At 45.7% G+C, this 20646-nt stretch overlaps 1 long non-coding RNA gene across 1 annotated transcript; it reads left to right on the plus strand.

Annotated features, from left to right (window-relative positions):
- The first annotated feature begins 12 nt into the window (after window positions 1-12).
- LOC123588729 lies at window positions 13-19247 on the plus strand. The gene is made up of 2 exons (XR_006707997.1): window positions 13-969; window positions 18168-19247. It is a non-coding gene; the product is annotated as an uncharacterized LOC123588729 (long non-coding RNA).
- The last annotated feature ends 1399 nt before the right edge of the window (window positions 19248-20646 follow it).

A 20646-nucleotide genomic window follows, 5' to 3' on the forward strand; every position in this document is an offset into this window, starting at 1 on the left:
TGCGGACGGCAGCTGGAGGCGGGGCCTGCTGCTCGCGAAGGAGCTGTCCCGGGTGTCCCTAAATGTGCGCCTGGGCTCCTCCAGAAGGTGGTCGTGTCTTGGGGCCGGAAGGTCGAACTTTGGGACGCTGTTGCCAGAAATCTTCCTAAACGACGGTCCTAAGCTAGCGCGGGCGAGAACGCCGGTGCTGTGAAGCGGCCCGAGCCGCCTGGCGGCTTCGGTAGAACCAAGCCAAGCAGGGGCTCCGGCTGGCCCGTGGCAGGCACCCTTAGGGGCTCCTGTACTGAGTCTTCGTGAAGGGCAGGATTTGCTTTTTTGCTTTCTGCCAGCCACGCCGTTGGGCTCTGTCCGAACCGTTCCAGTATCTTTGCGCCTGCTGTCTCAGAACAGCTCTGAACATGCTGCCCCTGGGAACAATGACAATTGCTTGACTCCAAACCTGGAGGATAAGAACTAAGGCTGTTTAATGACAGTTGAACCTGGGGTGAGAAGAGCTGCTTCCAAACATAGCATGGAGAAGTCTCCCGTGGAGCGTTCCTTTGCTCCGAACGCCTCTGAATCCGCTGGGACCAGTCTATTCTTGATGCCTCTGAAAAATCAGTCAGGCCTGTCTTCCCTTTGAAGGGAAATGTCTGATCTCCAAACACTGGCTTTAAAGCTCTTCTCTTTTTCTGTCTTTGCTACCTACCCCAGCTTCTTGATTCCTTTTCTTCTTCCTTTTTAAAAAACTTACAAGCTGGGCACCTTCTGGTACATGATGTGCAAGGCCATCATGAACTTGTGGACACAGTATTGAAAAACAAATTCCCCAAATCAGAAGATGTGATGCCTCCGCCTTCCCCCCCCCCCCCCGCCTCGGGGGCGGGGGGACTGTAAGTTATGGATGGAACGTCATCACTTATCCAGAGTGGGCTGGATTGCATCAGTGTCTCCAGTTGACTCACCTTGCTGCTTAATTCTGAGCTTGTGGTTAAGTATTTTGAGTTAATTTTTCTTTTTTTTTTTTTTGCTCATAAATGCAAGTTTACTTTTATCCCCATTCATTTTTCTCCAGATGACACTTAACTTTTAATCTTGGTTTGATCACCTTTGTATTTTGCGTTGTCTTTAATTTAAAAAAATTTTTCACAATTAATACTGTGTTCTTGTAAAAGAAACTATACAAAACAAAAACAAAACCCTTCCTTGAACATCACCCTGAAATCCCAATCCCTTGAAAAAATTAACCACTTATTTAGTATATCCTCCCCAAATTCTTTTGTACATTTATTCATAGGGGTACCTGGGTACAGCCAATTGACCTGGCTCAGTCAATTAAACGACTCTTGGTAGCTCAGGTCTTGATCTCAGGGTTGTGAGTTCAAGCCCCATGTTGGGCTGCATGCTGGGCATGAAGCCTACTTAAAAAATAATAATCTTATACATTTATTCATAAGTATTCAACAAATATATATTGAGCACCCAATATATGCCAGGCACTTTTCTAGGCACTGGGAATATAGCAATAAAACAGAAATGTTCCTGTATTTTATAGTTTACATCCTAGTGTATATATACAAATATATAATTTGTTGTTGTTTACAGAAATGGCATCATACATAATGGTACTCTATCTTCCTTTTTGGTTTTTTTTTTTTTTTTCAGTCTTGGTGATCTTTCCACATAAATATCTATTATATTGATTTACCTCATTATATGCATTTCATTACATAGCTTAGCTATAACTCGTTTTCCAGGGTCCCAAATTCCAGTGCCTACAGGGACTATGCAAGTAATAAGTACAGTGACAAAGTAGAGCAAGTTTATTTTTTTCTAAGCAGAAATAGCTGTTTATGCAGACCAAAAGGATTGATAACTTGAATTACAGTGTTTCAAGAGTACTTGAAAATCTGGGTTTTTAGAACATAAATCTGATTTTTTAAATAAATTAATCATTTATTTTTGAGAGAGAGAGAGCATGCATGCACAAGCAGGGTAGGGATAGAGAGAGAGAGAGAGAGAGAGAGAGAAGGAAACACAGAATCCGAAGCAGGCTCCAGGCTCTGAGCTGTCAGCACAGAGCCCCATGCGGGGCTTGAACTCTCAGACTGAAATCGTGACCTGAGCTGAAGTCAGACACCTAATCAACTGAGCCACTCAGGTGCCCCCATAAATCTAACTTTTTTAGTGTTGGCAACTAACCTAGGCTTTTAAAACACCATTCAGGCTAAGCAGAACATACCTGCAGGACAAATTTAGCCCAAGGGCCACCAGTTTGCAATACACTGTTCTATTACTAAACATAGAGATTCATGTCAGTTTTTGCTATTACAAACAATGCTACAGTGAAAATACCTGTGTGAGCTTCATTGCACGCAACTAGGTGTGTTTTTCTAGGGCAGCTATGTGAAGTAGAATTTCTGGGCCAAAGAATATATAAGCATTTTAATTTTAATAGATGCTGTTAAATTGCTTTTCCACCACAAATGTCTGAATCTGTCTCTCCAAACCCTTGCCAGCATTTAATAAATCAGTTCCTTTAATATTTATCATTCTAATGGATAAAATGACATATATTTGCTCAACCAACATTTATAAAGTGATTCCTGGGTTCCAGTTACTGTTGTAAGCACTTAAAAATTTTTTTAAATATCATTTAATCTTTATAGGAACTCAATGAGATAATAATAATAATAATAATAATAATTATTATTATTATTAACCTATAGATGAAGAAACAGTCACAGAGAAGTTACATTTCCTAGGGACATAGAGCTAGAAAGCATTAGAGATTCAAACTCAGACCTTTGGACTCAAGAGTCAGTATTCTCAATTACTGTGCTGTGCTATCTTGATCACCACTAGCCAGTTTCTAGTGATGAATGTCTTATGTGCTTATTGGCCAATTACGTTTCCTCTGTTGTGAGTTGTTTACAGTTATCCATTTTTATTTGAGTTGTTTACCATTTTCCTGTTGCTTTGCAGTATTTATTTACATATATTATGTATTTGTTAAGGTACGGACTAGCTGCTTCTCTTGGTTTAGCCCCCTCCGCCCTCAAAAAGCAAACCCCAAAACAAGGATTTGGTAAAGGCAGCTTGTTTTTGTTTTTTTTTTTTTGTTTGTTTGTTTTAAGTTTATTTATTTATTTTGAGAGAGAGCACAAGCAAGGGAGGGGCAGAAAGAAGGAGAGAGAATCCCAAGCAGGCTCTGCATCATCAGCACACAGCCCAGTGCGGGGCTCAAAGTCGTGCACCTGTGAGATCATGACCTGAGATCAAGAATCAGATGATTAACCGACCACGCCCCCCGGGTGCCCCCAAGTAGCTTGTTTTTGGAAATAATCCCAGGAAACATGGCGAGGGATTGGGAAAGTGAGAGAAGACTGGAAAGCCAAGAAAGCAGATGTTGATGAGTACAGGTGGGCACGCGGACCTCAGTCCCACCGGGGACCCTCTGAGAGGCTCCAAAGAATATGCCTCCGGGGGCTCCTGGGTGGCGCAGTCGGTTAAGCGTCCGACTTCAGCCAGGTCACGATCTCGCGGTCCGTGAGTTCGAGCCCCGCGTCGGGCTCTGGGCTGATGGCTCAGAGCCTGGAGCCTGTTTCCGATTCTGTGTCTCCCTCTCTCTCTGCCCCTCCCCCGTTCATGCTCTGTCTCTCTCTGTCCCAAAAATAAATAAACGTTGAAAAAAAAAATTAAAAAAAAAAAAAAAAAAAGAATATGCCTCCGAATCGTTCCACTGAGGGACAGCGCAGCAGTGGTATTCACCCAGCCATTGCTGAGGTGGCACCTCCCTAGTCCTTCTGGCCTGCCCACACAGAACCCAGCCCAGCCCCAAGGAGAGAACCCCCTGAAGCAGAGACTCCATCAGCATGTACAGGAACCATTGCAGGTGACCTCTCCAGTGGGCTGCGGGGATATAGGCAGGACACCTACAATGTCTGCTTTGCCGTTAGGACCGAGAGATCCCCAAACACAATGGCTGCAATAGGAAAGAAGTCTATTTCTTTCACACACTATTGTCCTGAGGAAGGTGGCAGTCCACAGCAGTCGGCAGTTCTGTCCTAGGAGATCCACAAGATCACACAAAGACCCAGATTCTTCCTATCTTGTTCTCCACCACCAGGCAAAAATTCCCAAACTTTCTCTGTACAGGGCACCCTTAAGTGCCTTAGAGATTCTTTCACAGAGCTCCTAAGCCCAAAGAAATATCTAACAATCTCCACTCTTAAATAATGAGCTCCAAACAACTTCATAAATATTTAAATCAGATTGGGAACCACTGTTCTCGTTATTTGCTCCACATGGATATTCCAATAGCAATTGCTTCCTAAATCCATCTTCTCAAAGATGCAATATCAGGAACTTAGTGACCTAATGTTGAAAATGTGAACTAGTTCAAGCTGTCATGTCATGCACCACACAGAAATAGCTTTGTTTCCTCAAAATGTTAAGATGCCCCACAGCACCCCTAGAAGCTTGTTCTGGCACCCCATGGCACTTTGTGCACAGTTTGGAGACACAGCACTAGGGTGGTGTCCTTACCCCCAGGTCACCACCTTCGAGCCCCCGAGAAAGGGAAAAGAAGGAAAGGAAAGGCCGTTTACCCTTAGGATGGAACCTGTAGGGGGCGCCTGGGTGACTTGGTTGGTTGAGTGTCACAATGTCATAGTTTGTGAGTTCAATCCCCGTGTTGGGCTCTGCTTGGGATTCTCTCTCTCCCTCTGTCCTGCCTCTCCCCCCTTCTCTCTCAAAAGTAAATAAACAAACTTGAAAAAAATTGAAAGCAAACAAAAAAGAATGGAACTTGTAAACCGCACTTAGCTCTTCCTGCTGAGATCCCATTGGCCAGAAGTTAGTCACATGGCCAAAGAGGCGCTGGGAAACGTATCTCTGGCTGTGCTGCCAGGTGTTCAGCTAGCACTTGATAGGTTATTACTAAAAGGAAGAGGTAGATATTCTCTATCACATTCTGAATATTAACCCTTTATCTCTGACATAAACTCCAAATATTTTCTTCTATATTATCACATATTTGTTCACTTGGTATTAACTTGGTTACTAGTGTTTTCGTCACACAGAGCTTTTAAATTCCAGAATACGTTTATCAGCCTTTCCTTTGTGACTTAAAAAAAAAAAAATCTTATTTAGGGGCGCCTGGGTGACTCAGTCGGTTAAGCATCCGACTTCAGCTCAGGTCATGATCTCACAGTTTGTGGGTTTGAGCCCCACATTAGGCTCTGTGCTGACAGCTAGCTCAGAGCCTGGAGCCAGCTTCGGATTCTGTGTCTCCCTCTCTCTCTGCCCCTCCCCTGCTCGCGCTGTCTCTCTCTCAAAAATAAATAAAACATAAAAGAAATTTTAAATCTTATTTACAAGGTATTTTTGGGGCACCTGGGTGGCTCAGTTGGTTAAGCATCCAACTTCAGCTCAGGTCATACTCTCGCGGTTTGTAGGCTTGAGCCCCGTGCCAGACTCTGCTGACAGCTTGGAGTCTGGAGCCTGCTTCAGATTCTGTGTCTCCCTCTCTCTCTCTGCCCCTCCCCCTCTCGCGATCTGTCTGTCTCTCTCAAAAGTAAATAAACATTAAAAACAATTTTTAAGGTATTCTTTACTCCAAAATTACACACACACACACACACACACACACACACACACACACACACACAAATACACACACAAATATATTCTCCAGTATTTTCTTCTAGTTGATTCATACTTTGATCTGTAATTCATCTGGAATTTCTTCCTGTGATGGCTGAGATAATTTCAGAAGGGAAGGAAGACACTTAAAGTGTGTAGCCAAGGAACTAGGTATTTATCAAATTCTCAGCTGCCTTCCAATTCACATCTGTGCTTTTCATGACACTCTTCTGCACAGACATTATACAATGGACACTGAGATTCCCTACTCCCCAGGTAAGCCACACACCTCCCTATGTGCTCTCTGGGTTGGATTGAACTACCTCAGCTCAGGGGGTGGGGGACTTCATTGGTATCAGTCAGTCAAGGCAATCCTATACTCCTTATCACAGTAATTTTTCAAAACAAAAGCCAGCCTCTGGAATACCAGAGACCCAATCAGAATGAAGCTAGGATCCCCGTGCCATGGTGCCTCTTCTCCCCAAGATTGAATAAAGATATTAAAGAAGAAGCCTGTAGCTTCACTTCCTTTACCTTGGGACTATGAAGAAAGTCAGTCCAAGAAAGAAGTCTACACACTGGGGAGGGCATACCTGAGAGAGGCACAGAGGAATGAAGTCTGAGCCTTGAGCAAACCATGCCTGAAGCTTACACCACCTCTGGACTTCCCTGTTAGATGAGCCAAAAGTCCCCTTTATTTTTTAAAACCATGTGGAATTACCTCTTCTGTAACTTGCAACTTAAAACCTCCAAATCTTGAGAGAAACACGTAGTCACTGAGCTCTTTTTTCCCCACCTCATATTTTTCTTTTTAAACTCATTTTACACTTTATAGAAATACATACATAACAACATAGAAAAAGGCTATATTTTACTGTCTTAACTGCTTGTGTATTTCTATAAACATAAAACATGAATTTTATATTTTCATTTAAATGGTTTACATAGATACAATCATAGCATGCAGACAATTTTCGAATTTTGCTTCTTTTAGTTTATCATAGGTGTTATTCCTCTATCTAGACAGTTTTAATTATTAATCAGGGATGCAACATAATGACCTCAATATCATCTTATTATTAGATATTTGTATTATTTCCCACTTTTTAATTTTATAGTTTTGCAAGTAACCTATTCAGAACTTTTATTTTATTTTTTTCAGTTGAATTACTTTCCTGGGATAAATCTCTCAGTGGTTTGTCGGTTCCTGAAACTCATGCGTTTCCCACATCTTACTTTTTCCCTCTGTTCTTCGAAACCTCCAACCATGAACTTTGATGCTTGTGTTCTATAAATAGCACAGGAGAAAACACTATTTAAGCCTAAAATCAAAAACCGAATTCAAATGTGATAGGAAGGACTGTAGCACCTGTGAAACATACAGCAAAGAATTTCTCCTGGGAGCATTCCTAATCCCTCCTGTCAGCCCCTGAAACTAGACCTGTGGTATCAGTTTTTTACCTGCTGCAAGATCGGTTGACAGGATCAACCACCATTTATACCATGATCTCTTGTCCCCCAGGGAATGACTGAGGCAATACTTTGGAAACGGGATACAGGACTTCATAGCCACCCTCGCAACAGACAAATATAGCGCACGAGGCTCGTTTACAGTCAGTGATGTATTGGTCAGGAGGAATTTTACAATGGAGGAAAACAGGAAAAATTTTAAAAGGGACATAGCGCAAATATTTTTGTTGGAAGGCAAGGATGGGTCTGTATCTGCTTCTTACTGTATCAGGGGCAGCGATTTTAATGCCTAGCTCATAACAGACGTTCAATAAAAATACATTGCATGAATGCAAGAAAAAAGATGACATCCACCCAAAGGAAATCGATATCCTGGATGTCACTGACCCACAGAGTCCTCCGGCCGGTCCCTGGGGCCATGTCTTGTACATTAGCCAGCTTGGAACGCAATGTAGCTTATACTTTCGAATTTCCACTTGGCCTTTGCTACCTTGATTATGGCCCTTAGAGCAGCTGTGTTCGGCTACGACGTCCAACGGGACTGTCAGGGCAGAACGTCCATTTCCTGATCGCTTCTGAATCGGTCTTGACCCGGTACACTGCTCAGCTCTCCTTACCCAAATGTTCTGTTACTCTGGTCACCAACACTGCAGTTCACCATCAGCTGTGGTAGCCCTTGGAGAACGAGAGCGTAAGCACACTTGCATTCAAAACTTATCTCTTGTTTATCTGAAATTCAAGTTTAACTGGGCATCTTCTATTTTTATTGGCTAAATCTTGGAGATCCTATCTCCAGCCGCCATCGGGATGCCTCTCCATAGAGCTTCTAGTTTTCTACCTTGGTTGGGACCAAGAGGTAGTCTCACAGTTGGAATCTGGTTACCCCTTGGCTAGTAGTGCTGAGCAAAAGGAGCGTCCAGCCCTGGACGTTGAGTTGGGGCTGAGTCGTCTCAGGACAACCACTGGGACATTTTCAGAAAAGAGAAGCTGTCTGACAACCTGGAGAAAAGAGGAGCAAGAAATTACAGGCGGGCTGGTGGAGGACGGTGCCTCCATATAAACTATACAGTTTGTGCTCTGCCTGTTTGATGTGTGTGTCACACAGAAAGAGGGTAGAGAAGGACAAGAGACAGTCTTGTGAATGCTCTCTCAGAGCTGGGAGGAAGAAATGAATGGCACTTCATGGCCATGAGACAGACAGCCTGAAGGCATCCCGTGAAAAAACCCTGCTTCTTTGCTCCTTTTCCTGCTCTGTCCTTACTAAGACCTGCACCCCCGCCCTCCACATGGCTTGTAACACCGACAATGTATGTCCTCCTTATAAAGGTCAAGGAGATAATGATCTCTTTGGAGTCTCCCAGCACAGTAGAAAACACCTAAGGAGTGATGGGGCGAGGTGGCATCATGTATGTTTTCCAAGACCAGGAAGTCCAGATCCCTTGATACGAAGACCCCTGGCTCCAGGGTGTAAGTGACTTATGGAGGACACCTGAGCACTCGTCTTTGTTTTGACAGGTTCCTGGGTGCCTGGGAGGACACGTATGCCAGACCACATCCTCCCTAAAAACCCCAGTCCCCAAATAAAGATGAGACTCACGCCCCTTTTCCTTTCCGAGTGTCCCAGACGCCCTGTCTGTATGTGCTCTCTCTACATCTTCAATAAACACTGCTCTCACTTCCTCCTGGCTCGCGTTTGATTTCTGCCCTGCACAAAGCCAAGGACCATCTTGGCTGGCCCTGCGGAACCCCTTCTGGATGCTCGGACCTAGCCTGCCTATATCAGTTAGTTCCTGAGTCATGATTTCCTTATTAACATTCTGGACACCCAAGTACATCGGGGCTGACGCTGGACTCTGTGAAGCACAGACATGAATGTCATCCCAGGAAGAAATTCAGAATGAGTGTGGGGTGGGAAGTCATGTAGGGGTTAAGAGTGTGAGCTCAGGAATCAGGCTTCCTGAGTTCCGGTCCAGGATCCATCTCTCGTGGTTGCGTGGTTTTAGGCTGGTTACTTAATCTCTCTGAGTCTCAATTTCCTCCTCTATAAAGCAAGGATAAGAGAATCTACCTCAGAGGGTTGTTGGGAGGTTAAGTGAGATAATGCAGGCATGTAAAACACATCCAATGAATTTGGGCCACTAGTCTCATGGTTACCAAACACGACCAATACAGAAGAACAAAAGTGGGAGGTGTTACCAGGGTTCTTTATGTTTCGAGTAATAGCCCAACTCAAACTGGATTAAATAACAAAGGACACTTCATGGCCTCTGCCACCGTAAGTGTTCAGAGATGGGGCACGCTTCAGAGTTTGAATCAGCAGCTCAATGGCATCGTCAAGGACAGAGGTTGTTTTTGTCCCTCGCTCTGTCACCCGAGTAACAGCTTCCTTCCCCAACCAGCTTTTCTCCCGGTGGTGGGATGGCTGCCAGCCACCCAGTGGAGCTTCATGCTTCCGCATTCACTTCCAAAGAGAGGCCAATGGGGAGGTTTACCCTGGGATTCCAAGTAGGGGTGCTGAAATTCACTCTGACTTGAGTCATGGGCTCACCCCTGAACCAGTGACAGGGCCTGGAGAATGGAACGCATCACTTGGTGAGTTAAATGAGGGCCCCTGCCGAAACTTCAGGGGGGATCAATTTCTCCCAAAGGCGAGAGGAAGACTCCAGATGGGGAGCTGGTAATACTAGAAAGGGACATGGATGCTGGGTAGGCACTCAGTAAGTGGGTATCTAGTAAGTTCTTTGTGGAATGATAGAAATATGTCAGAAGTGTCCCCCCAAGTTAGGTGAAGCCCAAGATGAATGAAATGTGCAACCATGAAAACATGGGCTGCTCGGGACACGGCAGGAGCGTGTGGTAGATGTCCTTCATTTCCCAGACGCAAAGGCAAATCTATTAATAAAATTCCTTCCTGGCAGCTGTCTCCTGGTGTAGACTCAAGGAAATGTATATTCAAAGGAAGGGGGAGGAAATTTTAGCCACAAAGCCGCAGTCACTAGTGCTGCAAGGTCACCTGGAACGGATGCAGTTCCTCAGGACGAGCACAAAGGCGTAAAGGGAGACGGGGCAGAGGCTCTCCAACGTCACGGCCGGAAGGAAAGGAGGAGCTGGCAAAGAAGGCCAAGAGAGGATGGGCAACCTAACTTGAGGATGAGGAGAGAGGGCCGTCACGGAAGGCAAATCAGGAAGTGCTCGCTAATCTCTCCAGGGAGGCCGGAACAGGGGAGGCGCATCGAGAGGCCTGGAATGAGCATCCCACAGGCTCCATGAAATGTCCCTGGAGAACCCCTTATCCTGCCTTCAGCACTGACCGTGAACTAGCCCACCAAGTTCTGATGGCCCCCCTGGGCCAGCGAGCCACCGGGGCAACTCCTCTTCAGAGCCTGATACAGCTGGTGCCTCACTGACTAGGAGCTCCAGAATCAGCAGGATGGACCGCTTACAAAGCCTGCAGCCTGGGGCAGAGGGACCCCTGAGCCTGCGGTGTCAGAGCGGTTCGGAACACTAGTCCGAAGCAAGAGAACCAGAGGGAGAGGCGTCTGGGACACACCGTTCGTTGTCACACATACAGATAGGTGGTTTGTTACAGCAGCTGGTACTCATCACCCTGATTATCTCACTCCGATGGTGCTCCCAAGAGTGGGGTGGGGCCCCAAGAGGGGAGCTTGTGCAGCTGATAGGAGTTCACACAGCTGCAAGGTCAACCGTCCTGAACGCCACCTTCTTTGTTTTCCCATAGCTGGACCTAGCTTGGCTCCCATGACCCAGGTTCCAACGGAGCAGCGAGTCTGCTCCTCCGAGCCTCCCTCTTGAGTCTCCCCTCCTTGCCCTCCTCTCAAGCTCTTATTTCTTTTGGGTGTGAAAGAGGCTCTTAGTTCCCCCTGAAAGCAGCCCCACTCTGTGGTTTATAGGGTAAACCGTAAGTTTTGCAATAATCTTTTTTCCTTTCCATAATCCAAAAAAAATTAGTTTGACTTTGAGACATCTGTCTTTTCAAAAGACATCTGTCTGCAGTCTACTTAGGGGGTTGAAAAACAGAAAGGTGGCTCTTTCAGGGTTCAGTCTCCCTCTGCCCACCCCCGCCTGCCCTTTCAGAAGCTCCTTCCCCCACCAAATACCCTGATGACTGGGGGAAGAGCTATGGACACAAGGAATGAGAAGGCAACTTCTCAGTGCCCCAGACTCTCTTCTCCGCCACATTTGTGTATATCCCCCTGTTTCATTCCAGGCAGGACTAGAGATGGTTTACATAGACACACAAAACAAGCTGCGATAACTTTAATGTGAGCAGAGGGGAGACAAGACAAAAGGGAAATGGGCATAAGACAGATGAGGTGCTCCCGCGGGCTGATCTCATTTCTGTTGTGGAAGCAGGTGCTGGCAGAGGCTCCCGCTGGCCCTTGGCTCACAGACCAGTTCCACATGCAACTTCAGGCCTATGACCTGTGACAAGAGCTGCGCAGAGTCAGGCCTGCCTGGCCCCAGACACGGCAGCTACTTTGTTCATCACTATTGTCTCGCTAACACTTCCAACAGAACGCCAGTGGGATTTACTATCCCAAACGCTGCTCATCACAACACCTTCTTCTTCCAGGAGCACTCCCGACAAGCTCCCTCCTTAATTCACACCAGACCCGTGGTCAAGAAAGCCCCCAACTCTTGGCCTGTTTACCGCTAAGCCAACTCTCCTCCTGTCTTGCTAGACGGAAATGGCTGTCACAACCATCATCGCTGACTGTGGAGACTGAGTCCCTACCCACCATCTTCTCCAGCATCCCAACAGTTGCAGGCTGGGTAGGAAAATCTGTGTCTTTAGCCATGGTAGAGACAACACCAAGTGTTTGCCACACTGCTTCCTCTCCCCGGACACAGGGGAAGACTACATCTTTCAGGCTCCTTGGAAGTTTGTTCTGGGTATTGAAAAAGTGGACAGAAGAAATGTAGGTCGCTTCTAGACTGGGCCTCTAAAACATTCTCGTGCAATCCTCTGGCTATCTCTTCCCCTTCTGCAGTGACCTCTGGAGAAGCAACCACACATTTCTATGTCTGTACAAGATGGAAGGCTCAAGAACACAGAGGACATTCTGCCCCCAACCCAGGAGAGCCATCCAACCCATGCTGGACTGTGATGTAGGTGATACATGAAATTTCATTATGTTAAGCCACGGAGATTGGAGATTGTTTGTTACAGCAGCTACAATTACTCATCTTGACCAGTACACTATCCAAGTTGCCGAAGAAAGCCATAGCATGGCCCCATGGCAACCATCAAAATGTCCTCAAAATTCCATTATGCCATTGGTCAACTTCAGCCCTCATGTCATGGGTATGGACAATCATGTGGACCAACCCCTCGATCCCCCCAGCAGGCAGTCACCTACTCCCCTGCCTTTGTCACCTGAGGTCTCAAGGACACCGTGAAGATATACTCAGAGGCTTTGGGTAGCAGTACATGACAAGACTGTAAGATATCAATTTCCAGTTTGGACTCGGTCTGCTCTGTCCAGAGTCGCTGGATGTGTCAGGTAGACTTGGCACGGAGAAAGGACACCAGCCAATTTTAATCTTAGGTCTGGGTTTTCCCAATCAATCCCTTTCTGCCCACCCTTGCTCTCCTTGGCCAAGGCCACATACCCAGCTCTCGACCCATAGAGAGTCTTTGCACCATACTCTGATAAAACTTCATTGTGACAGGGCATTCGTTTGGTAGTGCTGCCATAGTAAAATACCACGGACTGGGAGCCTTAAACGATAGAGATTTATTTTCTCTCAGTTCTGGAGGCTGGAAGTCTGAGATCAAGGTGTCGGCAGAGTTGGCTTCTCCTGAGCCTGGTAGATGGCCACCTTCTCACGTAGTCTTTCCTGAGTCAGTGCACATCCCTGGTGTGTCTGTGGCCACATTCCTTCTTCCCATAGGGTTAGGGTTAAGACCCTAACCCTAACAGGGATATCCCTAACAGGGATAAGACCCTAACAGTCTTATCTTAACTCGATCACCTCTTGAAAGGCCTTATCTGCAGAAACAGTCACATTTTGAGGTTCTGGAAGTTCGGAATTCAACATATGGACTTGAAGGGACAAATTCAGCCCATACCGATCAGTATCCATATTTCTGTGGATTATTTCTGTGGATTATTTAAGGGGGGGGGGAAGCCTGTTCTCATGGAGGAGTCAGATAAGCTACAACATAGACTTAACAGGGCACCAGGGTTGGGCTGTATGTTTTCTAGAATTTTCTAGAAGAAAAAAAATTAGGAGAAAATACATACCGCCTTAAGTTTGGTGACGAGTTTCTAGATACAACACCAAAAGCATAATCCCCCCACTCAAATTTAATAAACTGGACTTTATCAAATTTAAAAACTTTGCTCTGTGAATAGCACTGCTAAGAGAATGAAGATACAGGTTACCTACTGGGAGAAAATATTTGTCAATCACACATCAGATAAAGGGCTTGGACCCAAAACACATACATAAAAAAAAAACTCTTGGGACACCTAGGTGGCTCAGTCGGTTAAGCGTCAGCTTCGGCTCAGGTCATGATCTCACAGTCTGTGAGTTTGAGCCCCGCATCAGGCTCTGTGCTGACAGCTCAAAGCCTGGAGCCTGCTTTGGATTCTGTGTCCCCCTCTCTCTCTGCCCCTCCCCCACTCACGCTCTGTCTCTCTTTCTCAAAAACAAACATTAAAAAAATTTTTCTAATTCTTTTTTTTTTTTATTTTTTTTTCAATGTTTATTTATTTTTGGGACAGAGAGAGACAGAGCATGAACGGGGGAGGGGCAGAGAGAGAGGGAGACACAGAATCGGAAGCAGGCTCCAGGCTCTGAGCCATCAGCCCAGAGCCCAACGCGGGGCTCGAACTCACGGACCGTGAGATCGTGACCTGGCTCAAGTCGGACGCTTAACCAACTGCGCCACCCAGGCGCCCCTAAAAAAATTTTTCTAATTCTTAAAACTCAATAATTACTGTGTGGCTCAGTCGGTTAAGCCTCTGACTCTTGATTTTGGTTCAGGTCATGCTCTCATGGTTCATGGGTTCAGAGCCCGCCATCAGGCTCTGCCCTGACAGCACAGAGCCTGCTTGGGATTTTCTCTCTCCTCTCTCTCTCCCCTTCCTCCTGTTTGTGCCATCTCTCTCTCTCTCTCTCTCTCAAAATAAATAAATAAACAAAAAGAAAAACACAACAATTACGAACAAAAATTTTAATGGACAAGATATCTGAACAGATACCTCACCAAAGAAGACCAACAAATGGCAAATAAGCATATGGAAAGATGCTCAACATCATTTAACATTAGGGAAAAAAACAAAACATCAGTGAGATACCACTACATACCCATTAGGACTAAAACCCAAAATAATCTTTACAGTACCAATTGCCTGCAAGGATGTGAAGCAACAGAAGTCTCATTCTTTGCTGGCAGGATACAAACGGTGCAACCACTTTGGAGACAGTTTGAGAATTCTAACTTTTGTCTTAGTGTAATGATGCAACATTCGTACCATGCATTCACCCAACTGATTGGAAGGTAGTTATGTCTGCCCTAAAACATATGTTTTATCTCTTTCAAATTCGTGATTTATTCATAATTACCAAAAACAAGATGTCCGTTTTTTAAAAATATAATTTATTGTCAAGCTGGCTAACATACAGAGTATACAGTGTGCTCTTGGCTTCGGGAGTAGATTCCCATGATTCATCGCTTACATACAACACCCAGTGCTCATCCCAACAAGCGTCCTCCTCAATGCCCATCATCCATTTATCCTTCTCTCCCACCCCAATCAACCCTCAGTTTGTTCTCTGTATTTAAGAATCTCTTGTGGTTTGACTCCCTCTCAGTTTGTAACTATTCTTTTTTCTTCCCCCCAAGACGTCCTTTATTTTTTATTTTTATTTTTTTACATTTATTTATTTTTTGAGAGACATAGAGGGACAGAGCACAAGTTGGGGAGGGGCAGAGAGAGAAGGGGACATAGAATCCGAAGCAGGCTCCAGGCTCCGAGCCGTCAGCACAGAGCCCGACGCAGGGCTCGAACTCACAAACCGTGAGATCACGACCTGAGCCGAAGTCGGACGCCCAACCGACTGAGCCACCCAGGTGCCCCTAAGATGTCCTTTAATAGGTAAATAGATAAAGAAATTGTGGTATATCCATACAATGGGATGACACACACACACAAAAGGAATGGGCCATCAAGACACAAAAACATGGATGAATATTGCTAAGTAAAAAAAAGCCAGTCTGCAAGTCTAAATTTGTTATAATTCCATTTATGTGACAATCTGGAAAAGGCAAAACTATAGAGATAGTAACTGGGGGACTGGGGAAGCAGAGAGGTTCAGTAGATGAGGCACAGGAGATATTCTAGGGCAGTGATACTGTAACGATGGACACATGCCACCACGCACTTGTCAAAATCCATGAGTAGTTATAGCACAAAGATGGACCCTCCATATATGCGATTTTTAAAATGTCTTAGGAGGGGAGCCTGGGTGGCTCAGTCAGTTAAGCATCCGACTTCGGCTCAGGTCATGATCTCACGATTCATGAATTCAAGCCCCGTGTCGAGCTCTGTACTAACAGTACGGAGCCCGCTTGTGATTTTCTCTCTCTGTCTCTGTCTCTGTCTCTGTCTCTCTCTGCCCCTACCCTGCTCATGCTCCTTCTCTCAAAATAAATACATAAACTTTGTTTTATGTTTATTTATTTTTGAGAGAGAGAGAGAGACAGACAGGCAGAGCGTGAGTGGGGGAGGAGCAGAGAGAGAGGGAGACACAGAATTCCAAAGCTGGCTTCAGGCTCTGAGCTGTCAGTACAGGGCCTGACCCAGAGCTCAGACTCAGAAACTGTGAGATCATGACCTGAGCCGAAGTTGACGCTTAACCGACTGAGCTACCCAGGCACCCCAATAAATAAACTTCTAAAAAATTAAAAAACAAACAAACAAATCATAGTACTAGATTATAACCCAAAGTGTAAACCATCCATGAGTCCGTACTGATATAAATGATTGAATAAATAGCAGAGAAGAGACATATCTCCCATGCAGAAGGATCCCAAATAACATATGTAGAGCATAACTCTCCCTCCTTAAGTGTGGATTTCACACAGTGACTTCCTTCCAATGAGGACAGTATGAAGGGGTGGGGGGCAGAGTACTTTACAGTGGGGAAACTGACAGGACTTCAGGCAGGTGATGAAGTTTGAAAGCATGTAAATCAGGGTGATAGCATGTACCACTCATAGGGTGTGACAAGAATGTCACTTTGCCTCTGTGGTCTTCCTCCCCAAAACTATAACCAGTCTAACTATGAGAAAAATATCAGGCATGCCCAATGGAGAACATTCTATGAAATGCTAACCAATACTCCTCAATTGAGGGGCGCCTGGGTGGCTCAGTCGGTTAAGCATCCGACTCTTGGTTTTGGCTCAGGTCATGGTCTCATGGTTTCATGGGTTCGGGCCCCACATCTGGCTCCGTGCTGACAGTGTGGAGTCTGCCTGGGATTCTCTCTTTCCCTCTCTCTCTGCCCCTCCTCTGCTCGCACTGTCTCTCTCTCAAAAATAAATAAATAAACTTAAAAAAAAAACCTGTCAATTGAAAATATGAGAAGGGTGGGACGCTTGGGTGGCTCAGTCGGTTAAGCATCCGACTTCAGCTCAGGTCATAATCCCGTGGTTCATGAGTTCGAGCCCCACGTTGGGCTCTGTGCCGACAGCACAGAGTCTGCTCGGGATTCTCTCTCTCCCTCTCTTTCTCTGCCCCTCCCCTGCACTCTTTCTCTCAAAAATAAATAAATAAGCATTAAAAAAAAAAAGAGAGAAAGAGAGAAGGGGAGGAGAGAGGGAAGAATAAGAGTGGACAGAGAAAGGACATTAGGTAAAAACTACGAAACTCTGAGTTAAGTAATAATAATGGATCAGTATTAGTTCATTAATGGTAAGGAGGTGCCATAGTAATGTAAGATGTCAGCAATCAGGGACATTGGATGTAGAGTATATGGAAACTCTGTACCGTCTTTGAAATCTTTCCGTGCACCTACAACTACTCTAAAAGAAAAGTTTACTTTGAAGCTCCTGGGTGGCTCAGTCCGTTAAATGTCTGACTTCGGCTCATTTTGGGGAACGCAACTGAATGGTCAGAAGGACATAATAATTGTGACTATAATAATAATCACATAGTAATGCTTACCATGTGCCACACTGGGGGCCTTCCTTGAGATTCCCTTAAGATCACTTAGGGCAGCCATGGGAGGTAAATGTACTTCCTTCTGTTAGAGGGATGAGACCTCAGGGTAGGGTTTGTTAATGTAATCACTCCTTTTACAAATACTGAGCACCCACTATGTGCCAAGCACTGTTCTAGGTGCCACAGGTACAGCAGTGATCAAAACGGAAATCTCTGCTTTCCTGGGGCTTGCATTATAATGGGTGGGGACAGACATTAAACAACACAAACCAGGGGGCGCCTAGATGGCTCAGTCGGTTGAGAGTCCAACTCTTGATTTCAGCTCAGGTCATGATCCCGGGATGGTGGACTCTAACCCCACATCAGGCTCTGTGCTGAGCAGCTTGGAGCCTGGAGCCTGCTTCAGATTCCATGTCTTCCTGTCTCTCTGCCCCTTCCCTGGTCATGTTCTGTCTCTCTGTCTCTCAATAATAAATAAACGTTAAAAAAATGTTTTTAATAAAAAGAAAAAAACAGATAAATCAGCGAGGTCCATGGCACAGCGGATGGTGAGAAGTGCTCTGGAGAAGCAGAAAGCAGGGAAGGGGAGAGAAGGGAAGGGCTCATGGAACAGGAGACAAATGAAGAGATTTGGGGGTGGGTACGTGCCGGCACGTGGAAGAAACAGTCTAGGCGGAGGGAAGAGCTAGTACGAAGGCCCATGGGTGGGAACATGCCCGGTCTGTGCAAGAAGTCAGAGAGGTGCAGGGGGCCTGGCTGGGCAGGGTCCTGCTGGCCATGGAGAAGACGTAAGCAATGGGCTGGGTTTGGAGCAGAGGAGTGGCAGGATCTGACTTTGGCTTTAACAGATCCTTCTGGCTTCTATGTTGACTGCAGGGGGCCTCCAATGAGGAGGCTGAGGAACCAGTCTGGGAGAGGGATGACGGCAGCTCGGACCAGGATGGTGGCAGTGAAGGGGAGACAGCAGGTGGGTTCTGGTTCTAATTTGAAAGTAGGAGGTAGAGTCCATAGCCTGTGCTGGTGTTTGAGTTTGGCACGTAAAATAGAGGAATCAAGGACGCCAGTCCTCCTCAGCTGCACCCGCCCAAGGGTCTCCTGGAGTCCCTTTTTCCAAACCCGCGGACACCCCTCCCACCGCCAGGAAACCCACAACTTGGCTCGACCTCCTGAGACCGGAGTGGGAAATGCCAGAGCACATCCTGAACCTTTTGGTTCATCCTGGGCAAAGCCTTAAAGAAGGTAGAACGTGGAGCACGGAGCCAGGCTTGGACCGCATCTTCCTTCTGTGGTTGATTCCAGAGTCCTGGACCTCCAAGTCTTCCCCAGGGCTGGCAGGGAGTGGAGGCTGGGGAGGGTCAAACCCTCCCTCAGCCGCTGGAAGCTGGTGTGACCTGGGACAAGTCCCTTCGTCTCTCTGAAGCTCCATTCTCTCCTCTCTACACTGGAGGCAGCCATTCTGACTTTGTTGGGGAGCCGTGACAAGCAAACGAGATTTTTAAAAAATATATGAAAATTGCTGGCCTGTGATTGGGTCTGGCTCGGTATATGTGTCACTTTCCCCATCCCCTTTAAATGACAGGATTTAGGAGTATACCCCTCAAGTAATTCAAGTTTTAAAAGTCAACTTTGTTGAGGGGCATACAGCACACTGTGTACATATGAAGTGGACAAGTTTTCTCGAGCTCCTTTGCAATTCATCCTTGCCTGTACCTCGGCCCCAGAAATCACTGATCTGCTTTCCGATGTAATAGATCAGTTTGCACCTTACAGAATTTAACAACAACGGAATCATAGAGCCTTTTGTTACCAGCTTCTTTCACTTAGCATGATGTTTTTGAGTTTCACCCGTGGTATATGCATCAGTCATTCATTTCATATTATTACCGAGTCGCATTCCATTGCATGGATGGACCACAGTCTGTTTATCCATTTTCCAATAGATAGATGCGTAAATTGTCTCCAATTCTGAGTTATTGTGCATAGTGCTGCTATAAACAGTCACATCCAGGTCTTTATATGGACATATGCTGTCATTTTCTTGCACATAATATACCCAGGAGTGGGATGGAGGGGTTGTATGATTAAGTGTATGTTTAGCTTTTAAGAAACCATCAGGGCGCCTGGGTGGCTCAGTCGGTTAAGCCCCCAAGTCTTGATTTCAGCTCAGGTCATGATCTCACAGTTTGTGAGATTGAGCCCTGGGTCAGGCTCTGTGCGGACAGTGCAAAGGATTCTCTCTCCCACTCTCTCTCTCTGCCCCTCCCCTGCTCTCTCTAGCACGCTCTCTCTCTTTCTCTCAAAAATAAATAAATATTTTTTAAAAAAAGAAAAAAGAAAGAAGCCATCAAGCAGTGTTCCATAATGGTTGTACCCTTTTACATTTCCATCAGACTCCATTTTTTTACCATCTAGAGAAACATCACTTGGTTGATCAAGAAGACAAAAGAGCATGCCGAGGAAAGTCGCCCATGTGACTGTCACGGTTTGTGTGTAATTACCGTGCAACCCAACAATTAGGCAGCCTGTTAAGCATTTGGAGCTGTGCTCAAAGATGTATTCTGTTACATCATCAGTGATTCTTCTACCCTGCTCTGGGGACAGTGCTTCACCCAGAGCTTTTGGTTTTTGGTTTTTCCAGTGAGGATATACTGCAATCTCCTTAGCACAGTTTGTAATGTAAATGAGACCAGACGACACATACGGACACATCTATCTCTCCCTACCCCCCTCCACCAACACACACGCATGCTCACATGCACACACACGGTAACTTGGAACACCTTTGGGTAAACAAACTCGGGAAAACATCCAGCTCCATCATGATGACCTATTAAGAGTATCGTCCGCTCTGTCTGATCCCCATCCCCAATATCCTGAGAAAAGGTTTTGATTATAAGAATTTAATTTTAGAATACTGTTAGATGTGCAGAAAAGCGTGAAGGTAGTACAAAGCTCCCTGCTGCCCCACACCCAATGTCTCCTATTGCTGGCATCTTACGTTACTCTGGTACCTTTGTCACACTACTGTACTAATACTGATCCATTGTCATTAGTTAGTTCTGATTCCTTAGTTTTTGCCTAAAGTCCTTTCTCTGTCCCAGGATCCCGCATTACAACCAGTCATCAGCTCTCCTTAGACCCCTCCAGTTTTTAAAAAAAATTTTTAATGTTTATTTATTTTTGAGAGAGAGAGAGAGAGACAGAGTGTGAGTGGGGGAGGGGGAGAGAGAGAGAGAGAGAGAGAGAGAGAGAGACAGAATCCAAAGCAGGTTCCAAGCTCTGAGCTGCCAGGACAGAGCCCGATGCGGGGCTCGAACCCACAAACCATGAGATCATGACCCGAGCCGAAGTCGGA

The sequence above is a fragment of the Leopardus geoffroyi genome, chromosome E3 (assembly GCF_018350155.1).
Source record: "Leopardus geoffroyi isolate Oge1 chromosome E3, O.geoffroyi_Oge1_pat1.0, whole genome shotgun sequence".
Classification (NCBI taxonomy): Eukaryota; Metazoa; Chordata; class Mammalia; order Carnivora; family Felidae; genus Leopardus; species Leopardus geoffroyi.